This window comes from Nicotiana attenuata, chromosome 12 (genome assembly GCF_001879085.1).
Source record: "Nicotiana attenuata strain UT chromosome 12, NIATTr2, whole genome shotgun sequence".
Classification (NCBI taxonomy): domain Eukaryota; kingdom Viridiplantae; phylum Streptophyta; class Magnoliopsida; order Solanales; family Solanaceae; genus Nicotiana; species Nicotiana attenuata.
Window position 1 is genome coordinate 51,313,140 of NC_032000.1, and position 13,978 is coordinate 51,327,117.

At 37.7% G+C, this 13,978-nt stretch overlaps 1 non-coding gene across 1 annotated transcript; it reads left to right on the forward strand.

Moving 5' to 3' along the window:
- TRNAD-GUC lies at positions 12,228-12,299 on the forward strand. Its single transcript has one exon. It is a non-coding gene; the product is annotated as a tRNA-Asp (tRNA).

The following is a 13,978-nucleotide window of genomic DNA, read 5'->3' on the forward strand; positions in this document are numbered from 1 at the left end:
GGCTGCACGCCGCAGCAAGTGTATATTTATATATATTTGGATCGGGCTGCGCGCCGCAGCAATATAGCGCTTGGGCTGTAGGAGCCCCTCCGGAGTCTGCACACCCCCAGTGAGCGCAGTCGGCTATTGTTATAGATCGGGCTGTGCGCCACAGCGATATACGGATCGGGCTGCACGCCGCAGCGGTATATTTATGATTTTGTTTATTGTGAAAAGTATATGAGTTGAGTACTGAGGGAAAGTAATAAATAAATAAACAATATGCTCGAGGAGCGGATTTTATACTTGATTAATATTTGTTAAGTTACCTGTTCTACCTGGTTTTAAGGAATTTCACCTGACTTCTTCATTATCTGTTGTTTAAATGGCTTTACTGCTTTGATATAGAACTGCTTAGTGCCTTTACGCGATTTCATACTGTCAGTCATTATTTATTATTATTACTCACTGGATCGTAGTACTCACATTACTCCCTGCACCGTGTGTGCAGATCCAGGTGTTCCTGAGGTGTAGTACGAGCTATCCTGCGGTTCAGATTTCACCGGAGTTATCGAGGTAGCTGCATGGCGTCCGTAGACCCGATTTCTCCCTCTGTCTTTCTTTACCTTTCCGCATTTTAGATTGTTCCTGTATTAGACTGTTGAACTCATGTAATAGAGGCTCTTGACTTGTGACACCGGATCGGTGGGCCATTGTAGAGATTATTATTATTGTGGTTTCCGCACATTTCATCTTTTATTTCAGACTTCTATTCATATCAGTTTGGTAATTAAATTCTGTTAATCGGTATTGAATTTTACTGAAAGGGGATTGAGAGTGTTGAATTGGTCGGGCTTGCCTAGCATTGTGTTGTGCGCCATCACGATCGGGGTTGGGGTCGTGACAAATGGTCACTGAAGTTCAACCTCCATGGAAGATGTACTTTGATGGTGCTGCACATAGCGGAGGAGCTGGTGCTGGTGTAGTATTTGTCACTTCTCAAGGTGAAGTTCTGCCCTACTCTTTTACGTTGACGCAACTCTGCTCTAACAACGTCGTTGAGTATCAAGCACTAATACTTGGGCTTGAATTAGCTGTCGAAATGAAGCGGTTGCAATTGCAAGTCTTTGGTGACTCTCAATTGGTGATCAACCTGCTTTTAGGTAGTTACTGACGAGGCCAATGTGTATAGGAACTTCCTGCTCGTGCTTTGTCAAATTCTAGTATAGTTTATAATATCGTCCCACAGAGATTGAAAAATCTATTCTACAAACTTATAATATTTTAGCTACTATTGAGAGAATCAGATTGATGAAAAGTTTGTGGAATTAAAACTTGTTAAATACTTAGCAAATTAAATAACTTTCGGAAGATTTGTAATTTAAAAGAGTTGGGAATCGTTGAATTCACTTGATAATATATTATAATAAAATCTCATTGTCTACATGTATTTCTCTAATGGACAATTGCTTATTGCTAATACAATTATATCTTATCTCACCAAGATTTAATCAACTAATAACACTCCGTGAGGTTATGTAATTAATTGAGTTAAAACTAGTGACGGTTAAACCGAAATATCTTCTGGTCTGAGTTGTGCTAAAAGATAGTAAAAACTTCGTGAGAATATTTTTACTAAATCAATACTCCTGCGACTACAATTCCTCCGCGAGAATTAAAATTAAGGCAAGCAAGATTACCGACTTTTAATAATACCTTACTAATAATTACTCTCACTTCACTATTTTATTCAATAGTTACTATATATTAATTTTGCTTCGTGAGAATTACAAAATTAATATGAGAGTAACTTAAAGATAAAATATATAGAAGTAATAACAATGATTAGTTAAAAACCATTATCATAGCACAGTATAAAATATAAATATAAAGTTTCAAACCAAAAATGTATTAAAACTGAGATAGTATTATAAAATATATATCAAGCTTCATCAACTATCCCAACAAAAAAGGGATTACTACATTATGAAGTAAGAAAAAGAACGTTTACAAATACGAAGAATTGGTACAAAGATATTATTTTTCACAAAAGGATAACTACTAGGACTTAGGAATATTAAAGACAAAACAGAGACCAAGAATAGTTCTTCTCTCCAAGACTCAATGTCTTCTTTCCAACATTCACTCTCTATTTATAGAGTTTTTTTGCCTAAGGTTCTCCATAGTTGCAACATATGGAAATTGTAGATGCAACTATGGCCTTATCAATTGAGCTTCATTTTGCAGAGAAAGGCTATAGTTTCAACTATAGTTCTCTAGTTGCAACTATGTGATTTCCTTCATGATTTCCAATTGCTATCGTCGCAACTATGGTGCTTTAGTCCAATTGCTTCTTCATTCCCAGTTGGCTACTCAATTCCCACTTTTTTGCTTATTTTCTTCAATTTTCATATGCTCTTTCTCCTGCGAAGTATGTTAGAAAATATGGGAGAATATGATATATTTATTCATGTTTTATTTAAAATCTCTAGTATTTAACATATAAAAATATATGAATAAATTATACCCATCAGTTACGAGGTCAATAAACCTGAACTACGCTCATATCATGATTATGCTAAAACATTGATGGGATGGGTCAGTGACTAGACTATTCAAAATGTACCAAGGAAAGAAAGCAAGAAGGTTGATGCTTTAGCTGCCCTAGCTTCATCGTTAACCCTGCCTGATCAAGCACAAGCTACTGTCTGCCAAAAATGGGTAGTACCGCCACCAAATGAGGTTGAAGGTGAAGAAAATGAACTCAAGCATCTTGTCGTTGTTTCTAAAGCTGAGAAAGAAGAATGGCGACAACCCATCATTGACTACTTAAGCTATGGGATACTTCCAGAAAATCCGAGGAGAAGGACTGAAATCCGTCGTCGTGCACCTCGCTTCCTTTACTACAAAGATACTATATATACAGAAGGTCATTCGAGGGAGTACTTTTGCAATGCTTAGTGGAAGAAGAAGTTCTCCAAGCTTTGCAAGAGGCACATTCTGGGGTATGTGGGTCACACCAGCATGGACCAAAACTCCACTTCTATATAAAAAGGATGGGATATTATTGGCCAACGATGGTAAAAGATTGCTTGGACTACGCTCGAAGATGCAAGGCTTGTCAATTCCATGCGAAATTTATTCATCAACCTCCTGAAGTATTTCACTCGACTATGGCATCCTGGTCGTTTGACGCTTGGGGATTGGATGTTGTTGGACCGCTGCCAAAGTCCTCTGATGGGCACCTATACATCTTGGCTGCAACTGACTACTTCTCAAAATGGGCTGAAGTTATTTCTCTTAAGGAGCTAAAGAAGGAAAATGTTGCAATTTTCATTCGAGTAAACATAATCTATCGCTTTGGCATTCCTCGTAACGTAATAACGGATAATGGAAAGCCATTCGATAATAGGTTGATGAACAATATTTGTGATCTCTTTGGCTTCAAGCAACGTAATTCTTCGATATACAATGCTGCTGCCAATGGTCTAGCTGAGGCATTCAACAAAACTCTATGCAACTTGTTAAATAAAGTCGTCCCCAAATCCAAACGAGATTGGAATGACCATATGGAAGAAGATCTATGGTCATATAGGACGACTCACCGCACGCCAATACAAGCGACTCCTTATTCACTTGTTTATGGAGTCGAAGTTGTCTTGCCATTCGAGCGTCAAATACCTTCATTACGACTGGCTATTCAAGAAGGGATCACTGATGAAGAAAATGCTCAACTTCGATTAGCAGAGTTGGAGGCTCTTGATGAGAAGAGGTCGAAAGCTCAACAGAGTCTTGAATGTTATCAAGCTCGATTGTCTCGCCCCTTCAATAAAAGAGTTCGCCCGAGATCCTTTTATGTAGGAGATTAAGTCATTTCCATACGAAGACCCATTATTACTTCCCATAAACTTGTAAGGAAGTTCACTTCAAAATGGGATGGGCCATATGTCGTACAAGAATTTACTCAAGTGGGGATTACAAGCTGGTTGATGCAGATGAAATGAGAATCAGCCCTATCAATGGCAAGTTTTTGAAGAAGTATTATCCTTGAAGTTGCAACGCTCCTTGACACATGAGCCTAAACTGCATGTTCCTACACTCCTGGCCCGCATGAGTCTAAACTATGTAGGCCCAAGAAAAAAAGTCCGCTAGGTTGAAAACCTCGAAAGAGGCGGCCTAAGCAAAAGTTAGGACATAAAAAAAATCACTCATCCTGAACTACGGTATGACTTGATCCTCTTCACCGAGGTACGTAGGTAGCTTAGAGTTTTATTCTGAGTTCAGTTGCATAACTTCAAAAGATACATAATCCCCCAATCATTGTCCGAATGAAGTACGATGGAATGTAATCCATTCAATCGGCACTTGAAAATCGAGCCGAGATACCATTCTTCTGTTAAACTTTGGATCCCATTTGATTTAAAGGGGGCAAGCCGCTATGGTAAATCGGTGTCTTCAATAAAATGATTAATCTCTTTTAGGAGGCCTCCAAGCATTTACATTGAAGTCCGGGGATTCGCTATGCCTTCATGTTCGCCAAACCTTCATGTTTTTTTTGGTGAGCCTTCACGACTTTTCAAATTCAGTGAGACTTGAACCCAAGATATTTGGTGAGAATGAAGCTCTTGAATTTCTTTTCTTTTTTTGCAATTAAAAAGGTCTTGCGATCTCGAGGCTTCCACATCAATATAAAAAATTTTGGTGAAGTCGCGCTAATTTGGGATTGTCGGCATATCAGAAACCAAAGTCGACTTCGAACTATCATCTGAAACTATCCTTAAGGCATTAAATTTTAAATTTGGATATGTTTTATATTTTGAAGTTTAGATTCCAACAAATCAAGCGGTTCGTGATTTCAACGTCCCTACATCAAGATACAAAATTTTTAGTGAAGTCGCGCTAATTTAGAATTGTCGACATATCAGAAACCAAAGTCGACTTCAAACTATCATCTGAAACTATGCTTAAGGCATTAAATTTTAAATTCTGGATATGTTTTAGATTTTGAAGCTTAGTTTACAAGAAAGCAAGCGGTTCAGGATTTCAATGTCGCTACATCAAAATACAAAACTTTTGGTGAAGTCGCGCAAATCTGAAATCGTCAGTGTGTCAGAATTTAATATTGATTTCAAACTATTATTTAAATCTATCCTTATGGCATTAAATCTTGAATATTGGATATGTTATAGAATTGTAAGTTAATTTTTAAAAAATTAAACGGTTCGTGATTTTGACTTTTCTACACCAAGATATGATTTTTTTTGGTAAGACTGCGCAAATCTTAAATTTTCAGCATGGTGGAATCTAAAATTGGTTTCAAAATATTATATGGGGCGATTCTGAAGGTGTTTGATTCTAAGTTTTGGATATTTTTTAGATATGGAAGTCTAATTTTTGAGAAATCAAACGGTTTGTTATTTGGACTCTCCCGCGATAAGATATGAATCTTTCGTTACAAGCACGTAAAGCTGAAAATTATGCGACTAAGATAAAAGCCAGACAATATAAAGCAAAAGAGAAGAAATCTTATTTAAGATGAAATAATATCCACTAGGTCAATCTAACATAAAGATTAAAGGGCAGATAATGCTAATAGCCTAATCTAAACAAAACTTGTAGCTGATCAATTCTTGACAGCTAGTCTCCAGGCTCTTCTTCTTCTCCTCCAAATTGGCCAAATCATCAACAGTCAGAAAATTTACGTTGTCACATGAAGAGACCTCAGTCTTGGCAACTGAAACTTTTGCCTGAATCTCTTCAACCTCCTTTTGAGTCGCTTTTATAACACCTTCGAGGTTCTCCCTCTCTTGTTGTAATGTCTGCAACTTCTTCACAACTCTCTTCAGTTTCTTTTCACTAGAAGAAACTTTCTTGACTTTATCACTTGCTTCAAGTTTGAACGATTCAAGAAGCTCCTTAGCTTGGAAATCAGCTCCAGATTCTCATTTTGACTCGTCTGATCAGCCAAATTGGATCGCTTTTGGTCAAATGAAGCAGCAAGGTCGAAAAGAGAATCCAGTAAACACTCTAAAGGAGAAAGGTCTAAAATATTCGCCTTTTTCATATCCTCGAAAATCTTAGTGATTTGCTCCCTATAAAATGAGAGCAGTTCTGCGCGAGTTTTGGAGAGTCTATTGCAAATATCCTCCCAAAGTCCCAAGATGAATTCCTTTTTGCAATTAAAGACAATGCTCTTTCCTTCAAAAAAGACATTGTTGCATTTGTCATTGGTGGAACGCGAGTTATCCTATTTGGAGTTTGTCTTTTTAGGGCTTTGTCATGAGGAATAGATGATGCCTTTGAAGACGACTTCACTTTAGACGTAGGCCCTCTAATAGATTCATCACTCACTTGCGGGTTGTCATGTGGAGATACCATCGGATGCCCAATGGTATTTAACTGCATAAGGAAAAGGCAAAGAAAGTAGGTAATTTTTAGTGAAGCTATTCGTTCGATAAAAAAAAAAGGCAAGGTGATTGTAATTTTTACCTCTTTGTTACAAGCCTTATGCGTTCTTGAGGGACTATCAACACTTGGAACCTCTACGATCTCTACTGGGTTAGGTCGTTTTCTTTTCCAATTTTGATCTTCATTGGTACTCTGGCTTGTATCTTGAGGAACTTGCGTGCTAAATGGAAGAACTGGAAGGTGTTTCTCTATATCTGTTGAAGTGCATACCACCTCTTTCAAAGCTGCCTTTGAGGATTGAAGCTTCTTTTTCTTATGTTGCGTAACTACTTTTGGGGTTGGAGTAGGTGGTTCTTTGACTTTTGAGAGCGTCTTTCCAACACCTTGATCTTCACCTCCTAAAGGAGTAGTAGATTTTAGCCCAAAATTGTCTACCAGAGCTTGTAAATTATTCTCGAGAAACTTCCCATGCGCTTTCTCCCACCAAGACATATAATTGGTGGAGAAAAGCTTCTCCACAGGATCTCCCATTGGGGGAAAAGTCTCACATGACATAGACCGATACAGTGTGCAAATCCTCCAAAATCTGAGTCCTTCATCTAGAGAGGCGCTACGGATATCATTCTCCAAAAAACCGGGAACGTTCTGGTAAAACCCAAATTGACGACCAAATCGATGCGGGCTATATGGCTCGATGATGAATGAGTTATCATGCCTCAAAGGGAGATAATTAAAATGTAAGCTCATGAAGTAATTTGACTCCAACTCTTGAGGGGCATCGTTATCCACATAATAATAAGGACGAGAATTGGTTAACATTGTTGGTGTCCAAACTATATCCTCTCCATTGTGGATGCATTTTCTTGCATCCTTCTCGTCAAAGTACCTTGCAGCTCCCTCTCCTGAGTAGGCCACCATCAAAGGGACAGACGGACCCATAGCAAGTGGATAATGAGTTTTGAGGTAATGTGCAAGCCAGCCGTAAACATAATGGATGGGAAAACTAACTTTGACCTGATCAAGTTGGGAAGAACACGAAATCTTATTCAAACCATGATAAATACTCGCCAAAACTGGGACCGCAAGGCTAATCCTTCGCCCGCTTGCCATCATGCTTGCCATCTTAAAAGTCTCGGGACGAATGATGTTCTCTGCCATATAGGGAAAGACAAAAGCACATAGCCAAATTGATAAGAAGGCTGCTATATATGTTTCATCTTTCTTGTCAGACCTCGCCCTAAGCTTGGAGAATATAGCTTCTTGATCACTCGACCACCTAGTTATCTCGGGAATAACTCCATTAGGATTATGTGTCAACTTTAGGCGCGCAGATTTCTTTTCCTTTCGCAGTGGGGCAGGTTTATATATTAAAGCTTTTTTATACCAAAAATTTGTCCACTTGCTAAAGGAGACCTTTTGGTTAACACCCGTACCTTCCTTAAGGTGATGGAAGGCAGCAAATAAATACTCGCAAGATCGAGGAATAAATCTCATCTGTTTTTCGTCCAAACCGATGAGTTCTCTTGTCTCATGTACCACTTCTTCGTACGGAGAACCCGCAATGGGCAGACCTCCAAGGATATGTAAGTCCCAAAGAGAGATAGATAGTTCCCAAGTGACGTAAGAAGTGTGTTCGTCTTGGGGCATCAAGCCTCACAAAATGCTTGCAAAATGTTCGAGTTACGATCATAAGTGAAAAGCGAGGCATAGACAGCATCATAAATCTTTGTTGTACTCAGGGTTTGTTGGCTTCGCCAAGTACATCTTCAGCCCATTCCCAATATCCTGGAATATGACGATAGTCGCCCTCGATTATTGTTGTGTTTCCCCAACGTACTTCGCCTTGAATTATGCGACGCCCTAAGTTTGAAAGGGTGATAGCAATGTTTACGTGGCGATGGATTGGCGCTTGGAGAGAGCACATCTTGGACAATGGATTAGAAGTAGACTTGTGCTCCAAGGTTCAGTTTTCTACATGAATCGAGTTCCTCAAAGAAGGCCATGAGGCTGCATACCGGCCAGCTTGCGGGGTGTGAACCAAAAGCTTGGTTTGTTCTATGCCATCTTCGGTCTCGATTAGGAGATATCTAAGTTTGGAGGAAGGTGAGGTATAGTCTCTGAAATTTTCCATCTCTTCGGGCTGCAAAAGAAAAGAAAAAAGTCATCAAAGTCCAAAATCAAGAATATTAGAATGGGCACAAAGGTCTAAATGGATGAAATGGCCTCCGATAGTCGGGCTACATTGAGAGTAATCTCTCCGATAGTCGGGTCATTTTGAGAGTAATCTCTCCAATAGCCGAGCCACATTGAGAGTAATCCCTCCGATAGTCGAGCCATATTGAGAGTAATCTCTCCGATAATCGGGTCACCTTGAGAGTAATCTCTCCGATAATCGGACCATCTTGAGAGTAATATCTCCGATATTCGTAGAGGGATGAGTATTCATCCCTTCACACCCTAAAATTGCCTTCTTCATGCATGGAGGAATCTACTCTTACTTTCCTGACCTACAAAATAAAAGGAGACAAAAACGCAACGAAAAAAAAAACTTTTACCTGTCAAGGAACACTTGAACAAGCTTGCAAATACTGCAAATTGATGTTTAGAGGGGAAGAGCATACGTTTATATATACACGTATTGGAGGGCAGCAGATAATAAATTGATCGATGTGCGATCAGGTACATAAGGCGGCTATTGCAATTGGATTCGGCTACTGCTTGTATCTTTGAAGAAGGACTTGCCTAACGTTCACAATTCCAACAATAAGTTAGGCAAACAATTAATTGTTTTCCATATGGGATTCCGTATCTAATGGAATTTATATACAATAATTGCTTTCCATAAGTTAGGCAAACAATTTTACTGTCCGTATCTAACTGTTTTCCATATTGGATTCGGCTACCGCTTGTGTCTTTGAAGACAAATCAATTGTTGTTGGAATTGTGAACGGAAAGTGAATTGTATTTAATCATTACAGTAAGGAAAGATTCGTTTCCTAATGGGAAATGTAGTCACTGGAGGTTACAATTTTATGTTAAATTTAGTTTGTCTTTGTTCCTATTCAAAGGTAAGCGGTCATTACTTTTGTTCAAGTAATTGACTGGGTGTACTGGTAACAAACTGCATGGATGGTACTCTAAGTTCTTGTATACAGTAAAAATCGGGTATGCTCAATTTCTCAGATCGAGGGGTTGCCTTAAGTCTGAGTTCAGGATGGATCAAGTTCGACCTCGACGGACCAGGCTCGAGCTCGATGGCACAGTACAAGGCTCGGAGAACCAAGTGTTCGAGGAACGTCGAAGCCTAATATGACTAGCCTCGAGATAATGCCGTTATGGATCTGTAACAGAATGAGCAAGATTCCTGCCACATCCCAAGATCGTGGCGCAAATTCCGGAATAGATTTGTACGAATCCGTACTAGGCGGTTAGACAGCTGTCCCAATAAGATTCTTTACTGTAAATGGAAATGTACCTTATTTAGGGTTCCCCTATTATATAAATGGGACCCCAATCATTTGTAAACATCATCTAATCATTGGCAAAGAATATACTCTCTTACTCTTTCTCGCTCATTGTTCATCAGAAGTGTCCTTTAGCTTTATTATTCTTGCTTTATTGCTCTTGACCAATCTCGAAGTCACTTGGGCTCGAGGTCGAGACTGACTTATCTACTGGTTTGATCTTGCTTATTTCTTTCATCTATACTTCAGATTTCTTGGTTATTAATTAGTATTGAACTAAATCACGTATCTTTAAAACCATAAATCAAATTTAATTGTTACTCGTATTTTCGAGGTAAAAAGTTCTAATCTAGCTCGCGACAAATTTGATCGTCCACTAATACTTCATGACTCGTTTTCGATTACGACAGATCTATACCTTAACAAGTCTTGAAGTAGGGGGCATTTTGTAGGCATATAAATTTTATTGAAATTAAATCCGTAAAATAATTGGGACTATATTTTAAAATTCAAGATATATTAGTTCAAATAAATTTATTGGACTAATATAATTGGATTAATTATAAGCCCAATATATATGGATTAAATAAATAAGCCTTAATCCATTGGGCTAGTCCATTTAGTTGAGCTACAAATGATGAGCTCACTTTATTAGGCCCAATATGTCATCTTCCCAGTTTGGTGCCACGTGTCAAATGACATGGCACGCCAAGTCAGACAAAAGAGCCAATGGAATCATGCCACGTGTCAAAATGACAAGGCATGCCAAGTCAAATTAAAAGGCCAATAAAATAGCGCCGCGTGTGCAAGTGACATGTTCTGACCAATCAAATGCGGTAATGTCACAGTTCAATTTGATTGGTCGGAAAGAGTTTGTTCTTATCATAACTCCTCACTTCCACAACTATAAATAGGGGTATTCATAATCCAAAAAAGACACCAGAAGTTATAACAAGAAGCAAGAAAGAGCTCGTAGATCAAACGCTACAAATTCCTCCACAAGTTTCAAGCTTCAAGCAATCAAGTTCAAATTCAAGCAATCAAGTTCAAGCTCAAGAACGAAGAACGAAGAACGAATCAAGTTCAAGCTCAAAAATGAAGAACAAATCAAAATCAAGCTCAAAGGCCCTTGAATTTATTTACTATTGGAAAGAAGAATTATAGGATTCATAGAGATTGTAACACCCAAATATTCGAAATAGAATACTACGATTGTTGCAATATTCTTCGGTCTTGATTATATTTTCTCGACGCAAATTTATTGTCTACACTGAGATTATTGTGTTATTTTCTTGAAAAATACATTATATAGTTGTATCTTACTAGGAGTAAAAAAATATTATTGGAGTACAAGTTACATATTTTGTGCTATGAAGACTTTACCGGCAAAAAATCCGGAAAAAAAAACGAGATTGAAAAACCCAACTTTGTTGGTTTGGGTTGGTTTATAGATTTAAAAATCCGACATTATTGATTTGGTTTGGTAATTAAAAAATCCGAACCAACCCGACCAATATACACCCCTGCATTTAATAAATAAGTTAATTTGAAAGGGAAAGAGAATTTTAAAAGTAATATAATAGCATATGTAATGCCCTCAATCAGATGAACCAGTACTATCAAGACCAGTACTATCAAGCTACATCTGCCCATGTTCTTGCTTGTGTCGAACCCAGGTGCGGAGATGGCCCGAGTCCAAGTCATGGTCGAATTAGTCCAAGCACAAAGTAGAAATTGTGTGTATATATATAGAGCTCGATTAAAAAATTATATATATAAAGAGAGCTCAATTAATCTAACAAAGCTACTGAATTACCGTGAACCTGTAGGTTATACTCTAGATTTACCACTGCTTCTGCTATACGATGATTAGCCAACTGATGTTTGTGGAAAAAGTCGACACAAAATTTTAATACTTGTAGTTTTAGTGACAATATTGGGTCAGATACTTATTTGATGTTTTTAAAAGAAAAAATTAATGTAGAATAATTTTGCAAATTAGCGATCAGTATTACAACCATCTATTAATATTCAATAAACAACACCCAAAAAAATGCCATTCAATCATGTCAAGGGGAATTCAACAGCTTACATATAACTAAAAAAAGTTACTTTTACTTTATTTATATAGTGTAATTTTTCGATGATGGGTTTTCGATCGATTGAACCCCTCTACTTAGTTCCGCCATTGGCTATATATTAGCTAGTCATCACCTTGTTGAAGATAAATGACAAGTTTTTCGTAGTCTCTTTTTGAACTCGCAGTTATTTATGGTTATGGAACTAGTAATATTCTAGTGTAATCGAATTTCAGAGTCGACATATATTAGATGATTTAGTGTTATATCAGAAAAACCAACCAAGAGTAACAACAAAATCGTTGTAGTATAGTGGTGAGTATTCCCGCCTGTCACGCGGGTGACCCGGGTTCGATCCCCGGCAACGGCGTTCTTTTTAATTACTTTATGCCACCAATATTCTTCACTGAGTCATGGCTCCTATCGATATCGGGTTAACGGTTTACTATTTTTTCACTATTGGGTTATCAGTTCGGGCCTCGGTTTGCCCAATTTCTTAAAGGGTTAAGCGATAACCCAATAAAAATTAGTACTATTTCAGTTGGGTTTGGACACCTGTTGAATTACTAGTACTCTTGTTGCTCTTGCTATAATTAGACTCTGAAAAAAGATATTGATCTCTTGATTGTGGTTTGGCAGGAAACTAAAAAAATGTTATTATGTTCCTGTTAACTTCTATTTCCAGCGAATTGGAGATGGAATGCTTGTGGAGTTGTAGTATCAATTTTTGAGATTGCACAGATCTTGAATTTGTCAAAATGAAGCATGCTTCAAATATTAGTTGTGGCCAGAACGAAGAAATGGGTAGTATACTATATGTGAATTCTTCTCTTTTTTGCTTAATTCCAATGAATTGTCTTTTTTTTTTTTTTTTTTGCTTAACTCTAGATTGAGTTATCTTATCGGGTAAACTGATAACCAAACCGATAATGGTCAATAACCGATTAACCGATAATCGATAAACCGATATCTTATCGGTTCGGTTATCGATTTATCATATTTGTAAACCGATAATCGATATGCAAAACCGATAATATTCATAACCGAACCGAACCGAACCGACCGATGCCAACCCCTTGGCTCCTAACTCCCTCGAACCCTTGTTCGATCCCTTCTCTTAGCTCAGGCGGAATTAGAATATTTTGGTTTTTTTTTCTGGTTTTGCTATTCGGTGTTTGATTTCTCCATTCCTCAACCATTTGTTACCAATGGAGAATTCCTTATCATCTTAAATTCAGGTGATTAAATTTATACTAACGAAAATCATAAACTCCGTACACAATAGACGGATATGATAGATTTTTTAAAAAAAATAATGAACGAAATTCCTTCTTCCATCCTATTCCATTCACCGATACTAATCGTTGATACTATAAAAGTCATTTTCTTGCTTTTGTGCCAGCTCATGATGTAAACGAGTCGCACATACACCCTAGTACATACACCCTAGCTCAGGCAGAATCAGAATATTTTGATTTTTTTTTCTGGGTTTCTATTCGTATTTGATTTCTCCATTCCTCAACCATTTGTTATCAATGGAGAATTTCTTATCATCTTAAATTCAGGTGATTAAATTTATGCTAACGGAAACCATAAACTCCGTACACAATAGAGAGATATGATAGATTTTTAAAAAAAAAATGAACGAAGTTCCTTCTTCCATCCTATTCCATTCACCGATACTAATCATTGATACTGTAAAAGTCATTTTCTTGCTTTTGTGCCAGCTCATGATGTAAACGAGTCGCGCATACACCCTAGTACATGTTCTTCGACGTTGAGGGCACCCCCGAAGAGCGGGGGATCCCCGATTAACCTAGATTCACGTAGCATATTCAATTTCAAGATCTGAACCCGAAATTTTTAGTTAAAAAATGAAAGATTCCTACATTGTGGTAGCAGAATTAGAATCTGAGATTAAAGAAATGCTTAGAAAGGGCCAAAGGACTATTACTTCTAGGTTTTAGTAAAATCTTAGCTCTTGTCCAAGTGTATAAATGGCTCCTTCAAGTTGTCCACAACGGTCATTTGAACACCTCAACAGACCTT